The 21,555-nt window shown below is 40.4% G+C and overlaps 1 protein-coding gene across 1 annotated transcript in view; it reads left to right on the plus strand.

The window, feature by feature from the left end:
• The window catches only part of LOC134575555 (tumor necrosis factor receptor superfamily member 1A-like), a 486,416-nt gene that overhangs the window by 299,991 nt on the left and 164,870 nt on the right, over window positions 1-21,555 (plus strand). The gene's annotated exons all lie outside the window — the stretch shown is intronic.

Raw genomic sequence — 21,555 nt, forward strand, 5'->3', positions numbered from 1 at the left:
GAATGGTTCCTATCTGCCATCACATTGGGACACTGGCATGGGTAGATGGTGACCATAGGATAGGTTGATGGATCTCATATGATGACCGAGGCACGGCGAGGTGAAGCTCAACCTTTCTTCTCTGTGAGAGTGGGGATTTTCTTACAGTGAGTGTCCTGAGCAGTGAACGTTTCTTTAAGCCCTTTGAATTCAGTCTTGTGGTTGACTTGTACTGACATGGGGCACTTTCTGTTCTTTATAGAAAAAACATACAGAGTTATTAACTAACAATGTTATTTATAAAAATGCCAATTACTATTGAAATTCAAAATTTTTGTAAAATGGAAAAAAAAAAAAGAGGACACATTCTTGACATATAAATTACCTCAGCAAGGTAAACGCTTTAGGGCGTCTAGAGCAGTGTTCCCCAACCCCCGGGCCGCGGACCGGTACCGGTCCGTGGATCAAACGGTACCGGGCCGCCCAGGGGTGTGCGAGTCTGCCGGCTAATGCAGGGCTGGCATTGCCCAAGTGCCAGCCCTGCAATGTGCCTGCGGACCGGAGGGGAGATCAGAGATCTCCCTCCCCGGTCTGCAGGCACTGTGCTGACAGCCGGCAGGGGAGGGAGTGAGAGAGGACCCGGGAGCTCTTACCTGCAGCTCCTCCGGGTCCACCTCTCGCGAGATTTGGAGCGTTGCCGCGGTAACCACGGCAACACTCCAAATCTCGCGAGAGTGAACTCTAGCCCTGTAACTGGGCTAGAGTTCATCTCACCACCGCTGGGACCACCAGGGATTCCCCACCGGACCACCAGGGACTAAGAAATGTCCCCCCTCCTCCCAGTAAAGGTAAGAAGGGAGGGGGGACATTAATATATTAATTTTAATTAAATAAAAAATATATAAAAAAGCCTCCCTACCCTCCTTACCCCCCATACACACACTGCCCCCATGCACACACTACACACATTGCCCCACAAACACTGCCCCCATGCACACACTACACACATTGCCCTACACACATTGCCCCACAAACACTGCCCCCATGCACACACTACAAACACTGCCCCATACACACACTACACACACTGCCCCACAAACACTGCCCCCATGCACACACTACACACACTGCCCCACAATCACTGCCCCCATGCACACACTACACACATTGCCCCACAATCACTGCCCCCATACACACACTACACACACTGCCCCACAAACACTGCCCCTATACACACACTACACACACTGCCCCACAAACACTGCCCCCATGCACACACTACTGGCGCCATAACAGAGGGCAGAGGAGACTTGTGATCGGGCACCAGAGAGAAGGGGCACTGCATGGAAGCAGAGGCAGCTTGGGACAAGGTAGGTAGGAGACTGAAATACAGCCTTGAGTTCCCAGCCACAGAAACTCCCCCAGTCTGTGACTGGGAAAGAAGCTGCTGAGTATAGGTGGTGTTACATCAGCATTAGTCTGCTGGTGTAACACTACCTACCTATCCTGTCTGTCACATACCCTCATATGTACCCCATTTTTATTAACTCTCACATGAACATGCTATATACATTCAGTCTGAGTATGTGTGGGACCCTGAACCAACAATTTTGAGTCTATGTCTTTATGTGACTGTGTTTGTGATTTTCTATGTATGTGTCTGTGTGTTTTTTTTAATATATGTGCTCTTTTTTTTTTTGTCTTATTAAATCAAAACAAGTGGGCCACCGAAAAATTATCAAACGTTTACCGGTCCGCGGCGATAAAAAGGTTGGGGAGCACTGGTCTAGAGTATCCCTTTAAATTTTAAATTCACTTTGAAATCTCACTTTACTAAATTACCCAACTATATTTATCATTGCATTGTATAATTATAAATACAATTGTGGGAAATAAATATTAAATGAATTTGTGCTTCTTTTTATGTGTTGTTTCGTATTTTTACCTTATAAGTATCTCTGGTAATGTTTTTTTTATTTAATTGGAAGTTAACTCATGAGGTGAAAAACAATTTCTTTTTCTGTTTTTTCTTTTTTTTTTTACAATTTGTTAAAGAAAAAAGCAAAAATAAAGTTTTGTTTCTGTACAGAACTGTTTTGTATCCTTGATTAGTTTTGTGCAATAAAAATATTTTTTTTGTTTATACATCACACTCTTTGCCCAGTAATTAATCATGTGAGCTCTATGTATGGTCACAGTCCATTTCTCCTTCCTTTTTAAATCTGCTCCCCATTTTAACCTCTTAATGACCAGACCACTTTTCAATTTTCTTACCGCTTGGGACCAGGGCTGTTTTTACATTTCTGCGGTGTTTGTGTTTAGCTGTAATTTTCCTCTTACTCATTTACTGCACCCACACATATTACATACCGTTGTTCTAACCATGAAATGGTCTTTCGAAATATAGCATTGTTTTCATCATATCATATACTTTACAATACATTTTTTTTAAATATAATGAAAAAGTGTAACTTTGACCCCCAAAATTTGTTACACATCTACAACTGCCAAAAAACACCCACACTAAATAGTTTCTAAATTTTGTCCTGAGTTTAGAAATACCCAATGTTAACATGTTCTTAGCTTTTTTTTGGAAAGTTATAGGGAAATAAGTACAAGTAGCACTTTGCTGTTTTCAAACCATTTTTTTTCAAAATTAATGAAAGTTACATTGTAACACTGATATCCGTCAGGAATCCCTGAATAACCCTTCACATGTATATATTTTTTAAAAGAAGACAACTTAAGGTATTAAACTTGGGGTATTTTGACTCTTTTAATGCAACTGCTTTATCACCAATCTATGACAAATTATTATTATTTTTTTTTTAATTGGTGATTTCTTTGACACACATAGCAATTTAAAAATCCATGTACTGAAAACTTTAAGGATTACTGCCAAAGAACACCCCAATATGTGTTCAGCAACATCTCCTGAGTACATCTCCTGAGCCCATGTATAGGTGTGTTGAGTTCTCTGGGGACTGAAAGACCTTATTTGGCCAACTTGAATTTTCACAACTGGTCATCATGCACCAATGTCCTATTTGGGACATTTTTGAAGCCGGTCAATGTAATTTACACCCTAGGGTATTTCAAATGATGGTATTTTAACACTTTCTATGCACCAATTCTACCACCAGTCTTTGTCAAACTTTTGGGTAGTCATTATTTTGTTAATTTTCTCTCACATTGTACTTTAGGCATGGATTCTTAGTTCTTGTTATGTGTTACTGACAGAGAACACCTCAGCAACATCGCCTGAGTACAACAGTGCCCCCAATGTACAGGTTTTATGTTTTTTTGCAAACTTACAGGGGTCAAATGTAGGGCTTTCCCCTTTTCCATGTTTGCACATTGAAATTTGCCAGATTGATTTGCTGGGCCTATGTTCCGTTTGAGACCGTATAGCATCCCAGGAATGAAAATTATCCCACCATGAGATACCATTTGAAAAAGTAGACAACCCAGGGTATTCAAAATGGGGTATGTCCAGTATTTTGTAGTAGCCACTTAGCCACAAACGCTTGCCAAATTTAGCGTTCATATATTTTTTTGCATTTTTTTTTACACAAAAACTGCACTTTTACTGGTGATTTCATCGTCATGATAAATGTTACTGTTTTAAACACTCATATTCGCGTTCAGTGAAGTCTCCCGAGTATAACAATACTCCCCATGTAAAGGTTTTATGGTGTTTTAGAAAGTTATGGGGTTAAATATAGGACTTGCAAATTAAATTATCTGGACTGTCTGCCTGGGTTGTCAGACAGGCCCCTTAACCCCTTAAGGACACATGACATGTGTGACATGTCATGATTCCATTTTATTCTAGAAGTTTGGTCCTTAAGGGGTTAAATTATAATGAATAAAATCAAATAAATATGTAGTTAATAGTTAAATATATATGTACAGTGTGTGTGTATGTATGTGTGCTTGTATATATGTATAATATTTTATAATCAAAGCAAATTTATAATATATTATTATTATTATTATTATTATTATTATGTTATTATTTATATAGCGCCAACAAATCCCACAGCGCTTTGTGCTGGACAGTGCGTGGACAAACAAACATGTAGTTGTAACCAGACAAGTTGGACACACAGGAACAGAGGGGTTGAAGGCCCTGCTCAATGAGCTTACATGCTAGAGGGAGTGGGGTAAAGTGGTAAGGATAGTATTAGACTAATGACCGTTGCAAGAGAGGAATCAGTCAGGAGCTATTAACAGTTTGATTGATACGTTTTTATGATACCTTTTATATATAATGCATATATATGATTTCATGTGTATATATCTCAAAGTACACTTATAATGAAATCATATATGCATTATATATGTATAATATATTATAAATATATTATAAAATGCTTTAATTATTTTATAATATTTTACTGGTCCAGGTAAGTCCAGGGCTCCTATTTGCCGCGGACATATGACTGTTTTTTTTTTAAAATTCTTTATTTTTGTTGTGCACATATATAACACAGGCAGATAAGAGGTGCCCCAAAAGCAATCCTCCAACGTATCCCACGCTCAACATGCGGGGCACAAGATAAACAGGCACATTTTATAATATAATATTAACAAGTAAAGACAGTCGTTTGTGTAGGTAGCTAGGTAGTTAATTCAAGTTAAGTCATTGCGGTGGCTATGCTTTGATATCTAAACGTTATTTTATGTGAGTAGAGTAACACGTTAGGAGTAGGCACTAAGCATTCATCGATTAGCAGTAGGATACAGTTAAGTACTATGCTTTAAATTACTAAGCCACGTTGGCACGTAAGATGTAACATGAAAGAAAAGAGAGAAAAATAAAAAAGTAAAACAAAGCCTTGTAAGTAAGCAGTAAGCATGGATTTGTTAGCAACAGGCTAAATTCTGTTAATATGGCTGGAGCGTGCGGTAAAGCCATCGCTGACTTTTTGGAAGCATGCCTACTGAATGCTGTATAAATTTTAAAGCGCATAAGATTAAAACATAGAATAATGGTTTGTGCGTAGGAGACATGCTAGGCAAAAAGTAATTAACATTCTTCATGTGTGAAACAACTGGTATGTTAAAGTCCTCTGGGGTCCCCCAGGCAAAAGTCTCTCACCGAGCAGGCTGGCAGGTAGGTCAACAGTAAGTGTCATAGCTGTGAGGTGAAATGTGTTTGATGTTGCTTGGACCAGCTGCAGGAGAGTCGCCTGTTCTGTGTCCGTGGAGCTGCCAGTCTTTTGAAATAAGGCGTTCAGCCGATGCCTTGGCTGGGCGTCTTGTGAGCAGTGTCTCTGAGTCCTGGGGGGTAAGCAGGGTACGTAGCGTAGGAAGGGCAGGTCGGGACGGTGGTCTTGCCCCTTGCTTGTTGTGGGCCCAGTGCCTTGCAGGTGTGCGCTCGCTGAGCGGAGTAGGTCCCCTGCCCTCTGTACATTCTGGGGGTTACATGGCGTTTCGGTGAGTGGCGGTCCCCTCTGCCCCGGGATTGTGCTGGAGCGTGCGCCCTCTGACCACTGACCTGGGATCCAGTGAGGGCCACGGTCGTCCCTATCGGGATATTGCGGTGAGTCGTGCATCTTCGCTTGGGTCGGCGTTTGGTAGCTCTCCGCCCGTGTGGTCGGCGCTTGCAGGGCTTTCCCCTGGTTTCCCGGGAGGGTCAAAATCGCGTGGGTTCGCAGTTTGAGGCTTCTTTGTGCCCTGGGGTGAAGGCCCTGGTCTCCTCCCGCCATAGGTTCTGGTCTGTGAGGGCGGCTGGGGACATTTCGTCGCTAAGTGCAATCGCTTCATCAATTTGGCCCAGAAGCGGTCAAAGATCGCATTGATGGGGTCAACAGCAGGGTCACAGGCACCTGGTGTGGCATCTGGTCGTTGTGGGTCTCGCTTGGCTGAGTCTGTCAGCGCCGCCATCTTGGAGGCCCTCGCCACCACGTTGATAGTGGGGTTCGTGGGGTCTGTCGCTTGGTGTGGCGTGTGGCATCTCCCGTCTGGCGGGGACCGGGATATCCCCCACCGGTCCATAGGGGGGGGGGGGGAGGGCTCTCTGTTTGCTTGAGGACCGTGGAGTCGGGCGGGAAGGCGGCCGTCCTTCCCCCTTTCCTCCTCCGGTAGGCCCAATCCGGCCATAGCGGTTCCCGGGCATGCAGAGTGTTGGTCTTGGTACCGCCGGGTGCATAAGCGTTGTGGCAGTCCGATTAGCTTGGTTTCTCACTAGTCGTGTCGCTGTGTCCCGATTTATCGGCTTATTTGAGCCCATGTAGCTGGAGCTCATGTGAAGTGCGACCAGTCGGCTCGCTGGCTCGGCTCCGCCCCCATATGACTGTTTTTTGTCTGACTTACCTCGTACGTCCGCGGTCGTTAAGGGCATATATGTATTTCAAACGGAATTCTAAATGTATTATGATTTCAATATATATGTATATTAATATCAAAATACAGTTAGAACAAATTTGAACCGCTTTATAATTTTTTCAAAATCTAGTTTTATAAAAAAAAATTATTTAATTTTTTTAATATTTTTTAATATTTTTATTTTTTATTATATATATATATATATATAAAATATAAAAAGCAACGGATTGTGACTGCCAAGTTTTCAAAGAACATCATGCTTGAGAAAGCCCCGAAAGCGGGGCAAAACGCGTAGTACATGCCGGAACCCGGAAGTAGCTGTACTGACAAGGAGAGTCCGTGACAAGTGAGGATACGAAGTGAGAGAGAACTTTTCAGGTTTATCCACAACCTATCTGGACTAAGTGGACTCTATCTTATACAGCAGCAGTGACTTATTTTATACTTATTTTATACTTCTTTTCTTCAAATAAAGCTACAAATTTTTACTTCCACATTCTCAGCTAAGAGTGAGTGCATACAGCAGACCACAGTCTGGATCCAACGCTCTCAAGGGGCTGATCCTCCTGGAGTCCGATAGTTTGGAGTGGTACTTCAACCTCTACACAATTGTGAGTTTAAACTTTTCCTGGTTATATTTATAATTTTTGCCAACATTATTGCACTAGGTCTGTGTCTTTATATATTTTAGATTGGACTGCCTTGGAAAAGATCTTTGCAAGTATATGCTTACTGACTTTAATTTCTATCTGCCTACCTGGTAATGTAGTACACCTGCTGATAATCCACTGGTTACATTTGTATCATTGCACACTACTGCATCTATTTGGGTGGTATTTTGCATGGTCTATACACTCTATACCTTTAAATGTTATTCCACATATTGATCTGCGCACCTACACTGTTTGCTTTTTGTTTTGATTCTGTGGAGATTGTGTATATCAGAACTCCCTGTAAGTTGCTGTATCATTCCAATATTTATTTAATCTCTACTCTAGTTACGCCAACTTATTCTGTTTAACATTACAATATATATATATATATATATATATATATATATATATATATATATATATGTATATATATATATGTATATATATATATATATATATAAAATTAATATTAAAATACACTTTTAATAATGGTGTATGTGTGTTTATGTGCATGTAAAAGTACTTAGATCATATATATTTATATATATATATATATATGATCTAAGTACTTTTTATGTACTTTATAAACTTTTATTTAACTTTTTTATTAACTTTTACAAACTTGTTTTTCAGGCACTAGGGGGAGAACTCAGGCAGGCCCCCTGCAGGCACTGCACAAACCAGCTATTCCAGTTATGTGATCGCGAGGACCCTGCGATCACATGGCCCGGGTGAGCCAGATCGGGCAGTGGGGGTCTGCCTGAGCTTCCAGGCAGCCTGAGCTTCCAGGCAGACCCCAGGATTGCGATCGTTGGTGGGGGAACCCCAGGGTTCAGGTAAGTGGCAATTTACTAAGTGAAGTACCAGGTACGTCCGCAGTCATTAACAACCTTTTTTTGGTGGACCTACCTGGTACGTCACTGGTCAGGGAGGGGTTAAAAATGCTCCCATCAGGGGTGTAACTAGGAACCACAGGACACGGGTTCCAGAATAAAATAAGGGCCCAACGCCCAACTCGTTTCTTACCCCCAAGCAATGCATCTAAGTATGATTGTGATGTTTGTCTGAGTTTGATATGCATGTGTGGCATTGGCAGAGTAAGATTGTGTACAGGGTTTGGCTAAGTGTCATTTTGTGTGGAGGACTGACTGAGTATGCTTCTGAGTGAAATTGTCTAAATATGTATGAGTGTGGATTTAGCTGAGTATGACTCAGGCTGAGTGTGATTGCGTGTAAGGTTGGCTGAGTGTAATTGTTCGAGTGTGAGGATTGTGAATATGTTTTACAGGGAGGGAGTGTGATCACTGGGGATCCCGTGGTGCTGCTGGCTAGACAAATGTTTTGACTAGTTATAATTGCTGACTAGCAAAAATGTATTAGGAGTGGTTCGTCCAAATCAAATTTTGATCAAATCATCCATCCAAGAATTTCCTGTTGAGTCTTATTCAATGGATAACACTCGACAGGTAAATAGAAGATAAATCAATTTGTTTGAATGTGGATTAAAAGGAATTTAATTTGATGAACTGCTTTAACCTCCTGGGAACCAAGGAAAATATTGTCTTCCAATATTCCATCCATTTTTGATAAAAAGGAAGAGAGAGTTCCCAGCATCCTAGCCTATCACATGACAGATCACTGGTAAGCCCAGGATGTCCACTTTACAATATAGCAGAGATTGATAGAGTAGCTTCAAAGAATAAAAGGAGATGCATGTGAACGAAATGTCAAGTACAGAGGACACAAATTAATGGGCCGGGTCTAAGGAGGCTAAACAAGTTTTTGAACAAGTTTACTGCTGACTGCATCTCTAGGGATATTTGTGGGGAGTTTGTCGTCTGCACCTCCAGTGCATGGTAACAATATGCCACCCCTACACATACTGATGCAGTCAAAGATGTGAGTTCCAAGACAAGATGACTTTAGTATAGGTTTATCACCCTTTACCCTGGATACTGCTAGACAAAGAAGTTATGGTGGTACTTTTGGTCCAGGGGAGCTGCAGCAAAGGGAGCGATGTTGCTATAATCTTTTTGTATCTCATTCTATGTAATCTCTCTCTGACTGTTCATTGCAGTCTCTGTCTATCTCTGTGTTTTGTCCATCACAATCCATTTCTGTATCTCATATCTGGCCAGTGCAGTCTTTGTCTGTATGTTTATTGCATTCTCTGTCTCTCAGTATCTGTCCATCTTCAGACTATCTCCGTCTCTGTATCTGTCCATCACTGACTCTCTTTGTCTCTCAGTGTACACACACACGCACGCACACAGACAGACTGCTACACACACAGACTCCTAAATACACATACACATACACAGACTAATAAATACATACACACATACTGCTGAATACACACACAGATGGCTAAATAAACAAACTGCTAAATACACTAGACAGACTGCTGAATACACACAGACTGACTCCTGATTACACACAAACTGATAAATATATACACACAAATACAGACTGTTGAATACACACTGTGATAGAAGCTCCCATGCCATGGCCTTTTGGACAGGTTTGAAGGCCAGCTTCATACCCACAGAGTATGGAGTCCCTGAAAGAGGTGTGTGACAGCAGCAATCAATGTAAAAACTATACATTGATAATTTGATAACTCTGTATTCAGCAGTCTGTGTGTGTGTGTATGTAGCAGTCTGTTTGTATTCAGCAGTATGTATGTGTGTGTGTGTGTATTCAGCAGCCTGTGTGTATGTATTTAGCAGTATGTGTGTGTTTGCAGCAATCTGTGTGTGTGCGTACTCAGCAGTATTCACCAGTCTGTGTGTATTCAACATTCTCTGTGTGTATGTATTTAGCAGTGTCTGTGTGTTTATTCAGCAATTTGTGTATGTATTCAGCAGTCTGCGTGTGTGTGTGTATTTAGCATTCTATGTGTGTATTCAGCGGTCTGTGTGTGTGTGTGACAGAGCTCCCGTATTAGGACATAGTACCTCCACCAAGTCTGCTTCCTCACTGTCGCAGGGGATCCTGACTGGGGTCTCTCCGGAACTCTTCCACCCGACTAGCTGCAGCAGTCAGGTATAATCCCCTCTGCCTATTCTTCTTCCAAAGCAGATATCAACACCTCTGCTTATAGTTTTTAGCTCTTGTCTTTCCAAAGATATTTGCAACTCTAAGACCTAGCTACTTTTTTTTTTTTCTGGGATACAAGGATCGTGGAGCCAGCCAACAGGTCTGAAGACTCTGTTACTGGCATCCATAGAAATCCACACATTTTCCAAAGGATCTAACATAATATTCTTTATTTTGGACAAGGACTAGTCTCTGGGGGCTTCGGAACTTTGGAATTTCGGAACTTCTCTTGCAGCCGCTTAATAGATAACTCCCTAATTCCCACGGTATTAGGGAGTTATCTACCAAAAGGCTGAAAGACCTAAATTTGTCTTTCAGCCAAATTGACTAATACTAAGTAAAAATTACTTAGTATTAGTAAATTTTGCCCCTACTCGCTATACCGCGAGTAGGGGCATGTCTATTATACAGTGAGCAGCCTAAAGGGGGGACCTAATGTCCTCCCCCTGGCCCCCACCCCTGAGCGGCGGGTGGGGGCCCTAAATAAAAAAATAACCCCCCCTCCTCCAGGTGACTAGGTGTCCCCAAACCCCTAGTCACCCCCCTCCCCAAAAAAACTAACAACTAAACCACTACCTACCCCCCTCACCCTAAAAATAATGAGGGGGGGGACCTTTAACTAAGTACCTGTAAAAAATAAAAATGAATAAAACTTACCATTTGATGTTTTCTTTCTTCTAAAATCTTCTTTTTTCAGCCCCAATAAAGGCTAAATAAAAAGCCATAATAACCGACGCACATTGAAACCCCCCCCCAAAAAAACTAGCTAAAAAAATAATAATCCTTCTTCACTCATGAAGGGCTCCGCGCAGACTGAGCTCTGCAGGGCGGGGGAAGGCTTATAAAGCCTTGCCCCGCCCTGCAATTAGGCTCAGAGCACTCTGATTGGTGAGTTTAAGCCAACCAATCAGAGTGCTCTGACAGGTAAATGAAGAGACTGACAGGTAAGTCTCTACATTTACCTGTCACAACACTCTGATTGGTTGGCTTGAAATCCACCAATCAGAGTGCTCTGTGTCATTTTACACAGCGTGGGAACGTTCTTTGGAATTTTCCCACGCTGTGTAATTTGACTCATAACACTCTGATAGGTGGGTCATTTTACTTAAGGGTCCCCACCCGCCGCTCAGGGGAGGGGCCAGAGGGGAGGACATTAGGTCCCCCCCTTATTCTAATTTAGGGCCCCCATCCACCACTCAGGGATGGGGGCCAGGGGAGAGGACATTAGGTCCCCCCCTTATTATAAATTAGGGCCTCCACCCACCGCTCAGGGGTGGGGGCCAGGGGGGAGGACATTAGGTCCACCCCCTTATTCTGGTTTAGGGCCCCCACCCGCCGCTCAGGAGTGGGGACTGGGGGGAGGACAATAGGTCCCCGCCCATTATTTTACCTTAGGACCCCCACCCGCCGCTCAGGGGTGGGGACCGGGGGGGGGGGAGCAATAGGTCTTTTTTTTTTTTAACAATGAGCAGCCACAGGCTGCTCACTGTTTAATAGACATGCCCCTACTCGCGGTATAGCGAGTAGGGGCATAATTTACTATTACTAAGTAATGTTTACTTAGTATTAGTAAATTTGTCTGAAAGACCAAGTTAGGTCTTTCAGCCTTTTAGTAGATAGCTCCCTAATACTGTGGGAATTAGGGAGTTATCTACTTATTCATTCCTGTCATTCCATTGACTGGCCAAGTAACTTACATTTTATATGAATGTATGTTACTTGATTGTTGTAAGTGTTGCAAATGCTTACAGCTGAATCCTGGCTATGTTTGTATACTTTTTATTTAAAATTGTATACAGTGTAACATTCTTCATTCTTCCACTGGGTGAGTATATAGGTTCTTCTTGACTTCGGCACTTCAGCACTTCGGAACTTTTTCTGAAACTGCTATGTTTATAAAAAAAGGGTTAATCCTAGAGGGACCTGGCACCCAAACCAATTCATTAAGCTGAAGTGCTCTGGGTGCCTAGAGTGGTCCTTTAAGGCGATTAGAAAAAGAATCTTCGGAAGAACCGAAGAAAAGAAAAAAAGCAATGTTAACACTAAAGCAAGGATGGTACTATGGAAATAATAAAACAGGTAGGGATCTTGCAAACAAACAAAAAAAAAAGAACAAACTCCAATTTATTAAGAAAATCGTAACCCATAATAAATAGCCAGGAATAGAAAATGACTATAAGTATTATTTACATTTTCCTTAGTTTAACATGTTGGTGTGTTGTTGCCATCCTTTGTAATATAGACATGCTACAGCAATGTCATAAAAGGAATTGTAACAAATGGATTTTAAAGTGAAACCATTTCCAATGGTTGGACACTAACCAGTGTCCAATGGATACCTACAGTCTGGCCTCTCTTTACATATCACTGAAGAGTAAGTTCTGATAGCAAAAAAAAGGGAGGGATCTGCACTCTTATCACCTGTAGACCTCTGTGCACTGTACCTAGGGCTGGCAAACCCCTAATCCATATAGTAACAGCAAAGTAGTCCAGGCACTCAAGGTCTTCATACATCAGCAGATTTATTGGAAAAACAGGACAGATACAGGAATGTTTTGATCCCTGCAGGGATCTTAATCAAGCTTGATAAAGATCCCTGAAGGGATCGAAACGTTGCTGTATCTGTCCTGTTTTTCCAATAAATCTGCTGATGTATGAAGACCTTAAGTGCCAGGACTACTTTGCTGTTACACTATGAAGAGTAAGTTCTATCTTCCATTTGGATAGAATTAATTGGCAAAGAGTGCTGTCCATACAAAAACCGTGGGAATGGATATTGTTAATGCAGAAGTAGGAACTTTCACTTTACCAGTGTCTATGAAGAAGGGCCAAACTGATGGACCCAGGTAAGCAGCAAAATGTTTAAAAACTATTTAAATGTGAGTATGGCAAAAGGTGACTCCTGGCGCCAAAAGCATTACAACAAGTGGTAATGGGTATGGTGCTTAGAGTGCTCCTGCATACATTTACGATATACTTACCCGACGATTTATTCCCTTTTTCAAAATGGCAGATGTAACATCAGGGGACTGCTGCATGTACCAGGCAGCTGGGGTCTTTGTTATTTAAAAGCAGTGAGAATTTAATGAAATCAGGCTTGCACTGTGTATAAATGGAATTCCATTCTCTATACTCGACCACCATGACACATATTAATGACTGATGTATTTGTGTCTTCAAACCATAAAAAGTGCATTCAGCATCAAAATAGACTGCTTTGTGTTTGTTTTAATTCTTAGAACAGGTGAATATTTAACTTCTTTACAAAGCCACTTAGAAACAAGCCTCTACAGGGAGTGCAGAATTATTAGGCAAGTTGTATTTTTGAGGATTAATTTTATTATTGAACAACAACCATGTTCTCAATGAACCCAAAAAACTCATTAATATCAAAGCTGAATATTTTTGGAAGTAGTTTTTAGTTTGTTTTTAGTTATAGCTATTTTAGGGGGATATCTGTGTGTGCAGGTGACTATTACTGTGCATAATTATTAGGCAACTTAACAAAAAACAAATATATACCCATTTCAATTATTTATTTTTACCAGTGAAACCAATATAACATCTCAACATTCACAAATATACATTTCTGACATTCAAAAACATAACAAAAACAAATCAGTGACCAATATAGCCACCTTTCTTTGCAAGGACACTCAAAAGCCTGCCATCCATGGATTCTGTCAGTGTTTTGATCTGTTCACCATCAACATTGCGTGCAGCAGCAACCACAGCCTCCCAGACACTGTTCAGAGAGGTGTACTGTTTTCCCTCCTTGTAAATCTCACATTTGATGATGGACCACAGGTTCTCAATGGGGTTCAGATCAGGTGAACAAGGAGGCCATGTCATTAGATGTTCTTCTTTTATACCCTTTCTTGCCAGCCACGCTGTGGAGTACTTGGACGCGTGTGATGGAGCATTGTCCTGCATGAAAATCATGTTTTTCTTGAAGGATGCAGACTTCTTCCTGTACCACTGCTTGAAGAAGGTGTCTTCCAGAAACTGGGAGTTGAGCTTGACTCCATCCTCAACCCGAAAAGGCCCCACAAGCTCATCTTTGATGATACCAGCCCAAACGAGTACTCCACCTCCACCTTGCTGGCGTCTGAGTCGGACTGGAGCTCTCTGCCCTTTACCAATCCATCCATCTGGCCCATCAAGACTCACTCTCATTTCATCAGTCCATAAAACCTTAGAAAAATCAGTCTTGAGATATTTCTTGGCCAGTCTTGACGTTTCAGCTTGTGTGTCTTGTTCAGTGGTGGTCGTCTTTCAGCCTTTCTTACCTTGGCCATGTCTCTGAGTATTGCACACCTTGTGCTTTCGGGCACTCCAGTGATGTTGCAGCTCTGAAATATGGCCAAACTGGTGGCAAGTGGCATCTTGGCAGCTGCACGCTTGACTTTTCTCAGTTCATGGGCAGTTATTTTGCGCCTTGGTTTCTCCACACGCTTCTTGCGACCCTGTTGACTATTTTGAATGAAACGCTTGAATGTTCGATGATCACGCTTCAGAAGCTTTGCAATTTTAAGAGTGCTGCATCTCTCTGCAAGATATCTCACTATTTTTGACTTTTCTGAGCCTGTCAAGTCCTTCTTTTCACCCATTTTGCCAAAGGAAAGGAAGTTGCCTAATAATTATGCACACCTGATATAGGGTGTTGATGTCATTAGACCACACCCCTTCTCATTACAGAGATGCACATCACCTAATATTCTTAATTGGTAGTAGGCTTTCGAGCCTATACAGCTTGGAGTAAGACAACATGCATAAAGAGGATGATGTGGTCAAAATACTCATTTGCCTAATAATTCTGCACACAGTGTATATAACAATATTTATATGTAAACTACAGATATTCACTAGAATCATAGATGTTGTTGTCAAACTAATTAAATACCTCTTTGAAGTTCCATCTCATTAATGAATAGCATTGTTTTCCTCTTTTGATTCATTATTGTTTGTTGTCCTGGTTATTTGCCATGTGGTATGTGTTTAAGACCTCTGATCTGTGTTCATTCCATCTCTATAACCTCTACCAGCATATAGAACCAGGAGTCTTTTCTGTAGTTGTCATGACAACATATACACTTCTCCCCTTATCAGATGGGAAGATAATTCATATGACATTTACGAATGTAATGAATTTTCTTTATGGTGTCTTTTGTATATTTCTCTTTTGATGTGTCATAGACCGTGAAAGCATGTGTTCGGATACCTTTATTCTACCCACTCAGGGCCACCTTTCAGCTCCAACAAGCTTTGAGAAAGGCTAGTCTGATCCAAAAACCACCACCTTGAGTAGAAGTACCCCAACACACTCATTGAGTTCTTTGTGTTCTATATGCACTTGGTTGATGGTAGTGCTCTGGACTGTGCAGCACTGGGTTAACACTGAAGCAGTGTTTGACATTTCGTTTTTGAATTCTAGACTCTAAGTGGTTGACATACTTCCATAGTTTAATACGATTTGTGCCTTTTCTTTTAAACAGGGTATTATTTTACTAATTTCTGTGTTACTTTGATACAATGATGGAATGTGGTGCAAGACTTGTGTTTATTTGGAAGACCGTATGTGGGAGTGTTGGATTGGTAAAGGCACATGGTTTCAATAGGTATGTCTCAGTGGTACCTCGAGCAGTAGCCAATTTAATACGGAATACAACGATTTTATGAATATGTAATGTGCCTTGTATATGATGACTTTATTTCAGGAATATCATCAAGTTAAGTGTGTTTCTGTTGAGAAAATATTGTATCAATATCTATAACTGCTGCATGCTTCAGTAAAGGGGTACTCTAAGCAATCTCATCACTGCACTTATCGTTAGTCGCTATGTTTCCTATAATTAACATTTCTACATTATCCATGTCAAATTCATCCAGCCTGGATGACAATGATTGTCTGTGAGTGATGTGGCAGGTTAGCGTAGGATAAGTTCCATGTTCTAGCATGGCATTCTGGGTTCAAGATGAAGGCCACTTTATGGGTGACCTGACAGCAGCTATCTCTAGTACCATTCCCTGACTATTCATTAGACAAGAGCGAGACAGTTTAAGTAATTCTAGCTTTCGCTGCAAGGAAGAGATGTGACCTACATGATGCATGGTCTCCTTTGCGTCTTGTTTCGAGAGTTACAGCCAAACACAAGTATGACCTCTACTGTGTCGATTCTTAGTGCGTTTTTGTTCTCTCCTTGAAAACTATAGGATACAGCTTCAAAATTATATAGCAGTCACTTGGCAGCAACTAAAATAACATAAAATGTATTTTATTTTTGTCAATTAAAGTGCTTGTGGCATTACATGTCAGGGTTGGCAGAGAAGTCTGTAAAACAGTAGTAGGAATGGGCTTTGGTGAGAAGATTGTTGGGATTTGCAGCAAGCGCTGGATTTAAAAGTGCAAATTTGTATTACTTTTTAATGCATTTGCTCTCTAATACATTTAAAATAAGAGTGGAGCTTAAGCTTTCATACAGGGTGTTTTTATCTGTTTTGTTTTAGAACGTCCTGAGGATACATGGTGGATTTGAACCTTTTTTTTTTTTAGCACGCCATCTGCTGCATGGCTTGTTTGAATTTGCAAGTTATTCTAGATTGTTCCGCTCCAATGAATGTAATGGCACTTTAATAACGGCTACTAACAAGCTTCTATTTTTTTCTGCTTAAATAATTAAAAACAAGAAAACTGGAGAAAGGATGCGTTGTAGTTATCTTATCCGTAGAAAATAGGATTATCAGCCAATAGTTTTTCAGCCATGAAACAGAAATAATAATTAAAAAAAAAATAGACTATAATTACAGTGATTACATTTATACAAACTACTGAAAAGCTGATAGTCTTCTATTACACACAGATTTATTTGACTTTGATGTGTTTTGTTACAGGCTCCTCCATATATCAGAGAATGCAACCTACTGTACTTTACTGGGGACAAAGCACCAATGTTAAAGGTAGCATGTGTGTATGTATGTATGTATGTATGAATGTGTGTTTGTGTGTATATACAGTGCCTAGCAAAATTATTCACCACCTTGACTTTCTAACTATTTTGTTACATTACAGCCTTAAGTTCTATGTTTTATTAATCTGAATTTTATGTGATGGATCAGAACACAATAGTCTAAGTTGGTGAAGTGAAATGAGAAAAATATATACATAAAACCATTTTTTTAGAAATAGGAAACAGAAATTGGCATGTGCGTATGTATCCACCCCCTTTGGGGTGGGTGGTGGTGAATACTTTTGCAAGGCACTGTATTTGTGTATTAGTGTTTATATGTGTTCATGTATTAGTGTGTGTGTGTGTCTGTCTGCAATGTGATTGTCGGATGATATGGGCAATGCAAAGATAAAGTTGCAAGCAACAATACAATACATGGGGAAACACATATATGATAATATACATGTAAGGGAATTTAGAATATGTGTGGAAAGGTCTATGACATTGTTTTTTTATCTGTTACTTATTTATTTGGTACATTATTTTTTAAAAGCCCAAGCAAAATGTTCATTTTTGTTTCAAATAACCCCTTCACACTGGTACTTATGTATACATGACTGCAAGGCGTTGCAACCATACCCAGCAATCTTTTATAAATAATTAGCATAATTGCAAATTATGCCATAACTACATTCAAAGTGCTCACAATGCAGCGGCATAGGGAGCTGTGACAATGCAAGCCTCTGAAGATGAATACAGAGACTACCTCTCTGCATCCAACGCTGCAAGCTCGTCATTCAATATAGGTACAGCTCCTTATGCACACACAAGGCAACCCCTATTTTTTTCACTAATGGTGTTAGTGTGGGGGCGGGGCTTCATGTCTGAGTTTTGCCTAAGGCCTCACAAAGTCTAGAGCCGGCCCTGCATGAAGGCAACAGGATCTCCTCCACCCTCCCTGACCTAGCTCAAAACTGCCCCCAGTCCAAAAATTGAGGTGTCTGTGTAAAATAAATAAAACATTTGTTCGGCTCTTGGGCTGCCAAGACAGGGACATTAATCAGGGCTTGTTTTATAGACTGGAAAGCTGTTTCACATTTGGGAGACCACATGGCCTAGGGAGGTTCTTCTTAATCAGGTCTTTTAGGGGCTTAGCAGTAGCACTGTAGTCTGGGACAAATCATCATTAGTAGCCCGCTCTCTCCCATGACTTTAAAATTTTGTTGTAAAAATAGTGGTATATAACTCCTTTTGCAAGCAATCTGAATGTTATTCTTCCAGAGAACCGCTAGAGGTCACTATGGCTCCTCACTCAGTCACCCTTATAGAAATATAGTGACAAGCTATTACTGTGGTGAATCAATAGAGATCACTGCAGAGCAATCTTTCAGCAGCCTAAATATAACTCTCTCTAAATGTGTTGAAACCCTGTAAAGCAAAAGAAAAAAACTAAAAAAACTGCAGATGTGAAAGGCTCAGTCAAATGGGTGCAACTTCCCCTACTGCTATAATTCGATGGGAGACTGTATTAATGGTGCAGCAAACCGAAAATGGTATATTTATTATTATTGTATATATACAGTACAATAATTATATACATAAATACAACTATAAATAGTGAAACTGTGTATCGAGATTCCCAGAGTATCAAGCAGAAAAAGAACAAAATCAACATTTACTGGAAGTCCCCTAACCAATCATCATCTTTTTTTTTACCTCCTTTTTTCTGGTGCCATGAACAACATTCTGAAGCAAACTATTTTTTAAATGCGCTTGCTCAAGTTGGTTCCTCCAAGGTTCTGGCATGCGATAACTTGGAAATCAGATTTTTGGTTCATCACCTATTCAGCCCAAATTCTTCTGAATTGCAGTTCAGTCCGAAATGAATCTCCAAGTCTAGTATATACGGAGTATGAGAATTTGACAGCAGCTGGATTTTGCATGGTATCCTTTGTCAGTGCGTATATCCAAATAACATGAAACATATCAGTTTTCCTATACAGCAGAAACAAAGAGCAGAGGTGCATCGAAAGGATTCTGTTAAAGAGAGACAGTAGATAGAATTGCAGATTGTGAGGAAAACTCTTCAAGTACTCGGACAACTGGCAATTTAATAGACAGAATGGAGAAGTACTACAATCAAGATATTTTAACTCGTCAGTCTGTTTGTATTGTCATTGGAACATTAGACAATATTTACATCATAGCATCAAGTTTAAAAGAATGGGCCAAAGTAAGAAGCCTGTCACCAGGAGACAAGTTGATTATTAGCATCAGTTCTACTAATCTCCTTATCCAGATCTATATGATCGCCAACATGTTGTGCAGTTATTTATGGACAAATTATATGTCATTCATCTTTTATCAAAAACTATTCAGTTTCCTTGGTTTGGTTTTAGTGTCCTCCAGCGTGTTGTGCAATACATTGTACTCTGTCTACTGCAGCATGAAGATCACAAACCTCCAACACAGAGCCACTAAGTGGCTGCGTCAGAAAATGGATAAACAGGTGACTAAGATTCTTATTGGTTCAATGTTTCTCTCAGTGCTACAAAGTATCCTGTTTACAACCGATATAAACTTTCTTGAGAAAACAGAGATCAGAGATAATGTGACCTCCTTCAAATTAATTCCTGTCAGTTACTGTTCATATTGTGGCATGGGGATATATCTTGCATTTTCCTCTATAGCGTTTGCCATTTTTTTTATTGCAACGATCTCCATCCTCTACTCCCTCTTGAGACACGTAGGAAATATGAAAAGAAATGACAACATTAACAGGAAGTCGCAACTTCAAAAGTTATTCACTGCAGCTAGAACGGTTACTTTACTCCTAATACTATGCACTATTTTCTATCTGTCTCAATCTATACTATTCACAACTGTGATTAGGTTTGAAACCTTTTCTTTTACCATATCAATAGTGTTTGTCTCCATTTTTCCATCACTGAATGCAGCAGTCCTAATAATGGGAAATCAAAAACTAAAGCAGCCTGTGGTAGATGTGTTCAAACATATTTTTAGGAAATATAACACTCAATAATTCCCAGTTACATATGTCTTTTGGATATTATTGTTTTAGGTATCCGGTTACTAAATCAATTTAGCTATTAGTTCATAGTTTATGTCTTAATGCTCATTTATGCATATCGAAGCTCACTAATGCTTTTGTCCTAACATCAAAGTCACAGCCAATATATGCAAAATTAACAATGATTATTCCTGCACAAAAAACCCCACATATTTTGAAACCTTTCATATTGACACCTATCACAATCACCTGTTCATAATATGTCTTTTGATAACTAAAAGTAAAATTTTGGCAATATTATTTCTAACAAATTCAAAACAAAGTCCAGTGGTTTAGTAGGTATGTTCTAATTTCCCAAAGCCTTCTGTACCACTTTTAGACCTTTGCTATGTGTAATTGTAGTTTAAAGATTAGATACATCAAGTATCCAACCTAATCTTGAGGTTCAATTTTAACCCCTTAAGGACACATGACGTGTGTGACACGTCATGATTCCCTTTTATTCCAGAAGTTTGGTCCTTAAGGGGTTAAAGTCTAAGGTTTTAACCAGGAAGCCCTTTGTATACTCAATATATGAAAAACTAGCAGGGGCCAGAGGTTTAAAAAAACCTGTCAAATAAAATTATCAGAGCTAGAGCCTGTGGCGGACCTACCCCCAATTTTGTACGTTTTGGTCCCTTTTGTGTGTTTTTTCCCTTTTCCATTCGGGAGTTGTTATATACAAACTCACTTCATTCCTCTACCAAACAAGGAGAACCCCTGTAGTCCTATTAGAATTTTTACACCAGCAACTTAAGTGTGAAACCACAAGGGAAGTAATAAATGCTTCCCTTGGGTGGCCACCATTTCGTATAACCGAACACATGTGGTCAACAAAAGAATGGCGGCCATCTTGTCTCCTGAACGTGGGCATAGAGTGCCTGGAACTCTTTTCGGCTCAGCACTCACATGAATCCCGGTAAAGATTGGACCACTACCCATTCTATTTCCTAACCAGCTATGCGAACGATGTTCAAGAGATATGAACTACCGAACAGGGAGAGCATTCATACCCTAAAACTCAGAGAATCCCTTGAATGGTGTTCGCACAGGAACCCCCGAACAGAGACCGGCCAGGACACCTATTTCCTTGGAACTGTTTTGGGTTAGTGCCTCGTGTCCGGTCGGTCAAAACTTTACCCCGGTGGCATTCCCGTTTCACCAAACCGATCTGAGTGATGTTTGGATATGTTATATACTCATATCAGGGCTATCCAGGGATATAACGTTTGTGGGGTTCCTAGTTATGGTGGGGGCACTTTTGGAGTACTGTATATTTTGTATGCAATTTCTGTACTTGAGAGATAATTGAATTATATGTTTTTCCTCATGCAATTATCTCTCAGGAACAGAGGATCTTGGGATTGATACCCCTGTGTTATTGTATTGGAGATGTAGGGGTCTGTGCATAACAGTTGTGTGTGGTCAAAAATAAATCAGAATTGAAAAATTTACAATAGGTGTGGAATATGTG

Source organism: Pelobates fuscus, chromosome 10 (assembly GCF_036172605.1).
Source record: "Pelobates fuscus isolate aPelFus1 chromosome 10, aPelFus1.pri, whole genome shotgun sequence".
Lineage (NCBI taxonomy): Eukaryota > Metazoa > Chordata > Amphibia > Anura > Pelobatidae > Pelobates > Pelobates fuscus.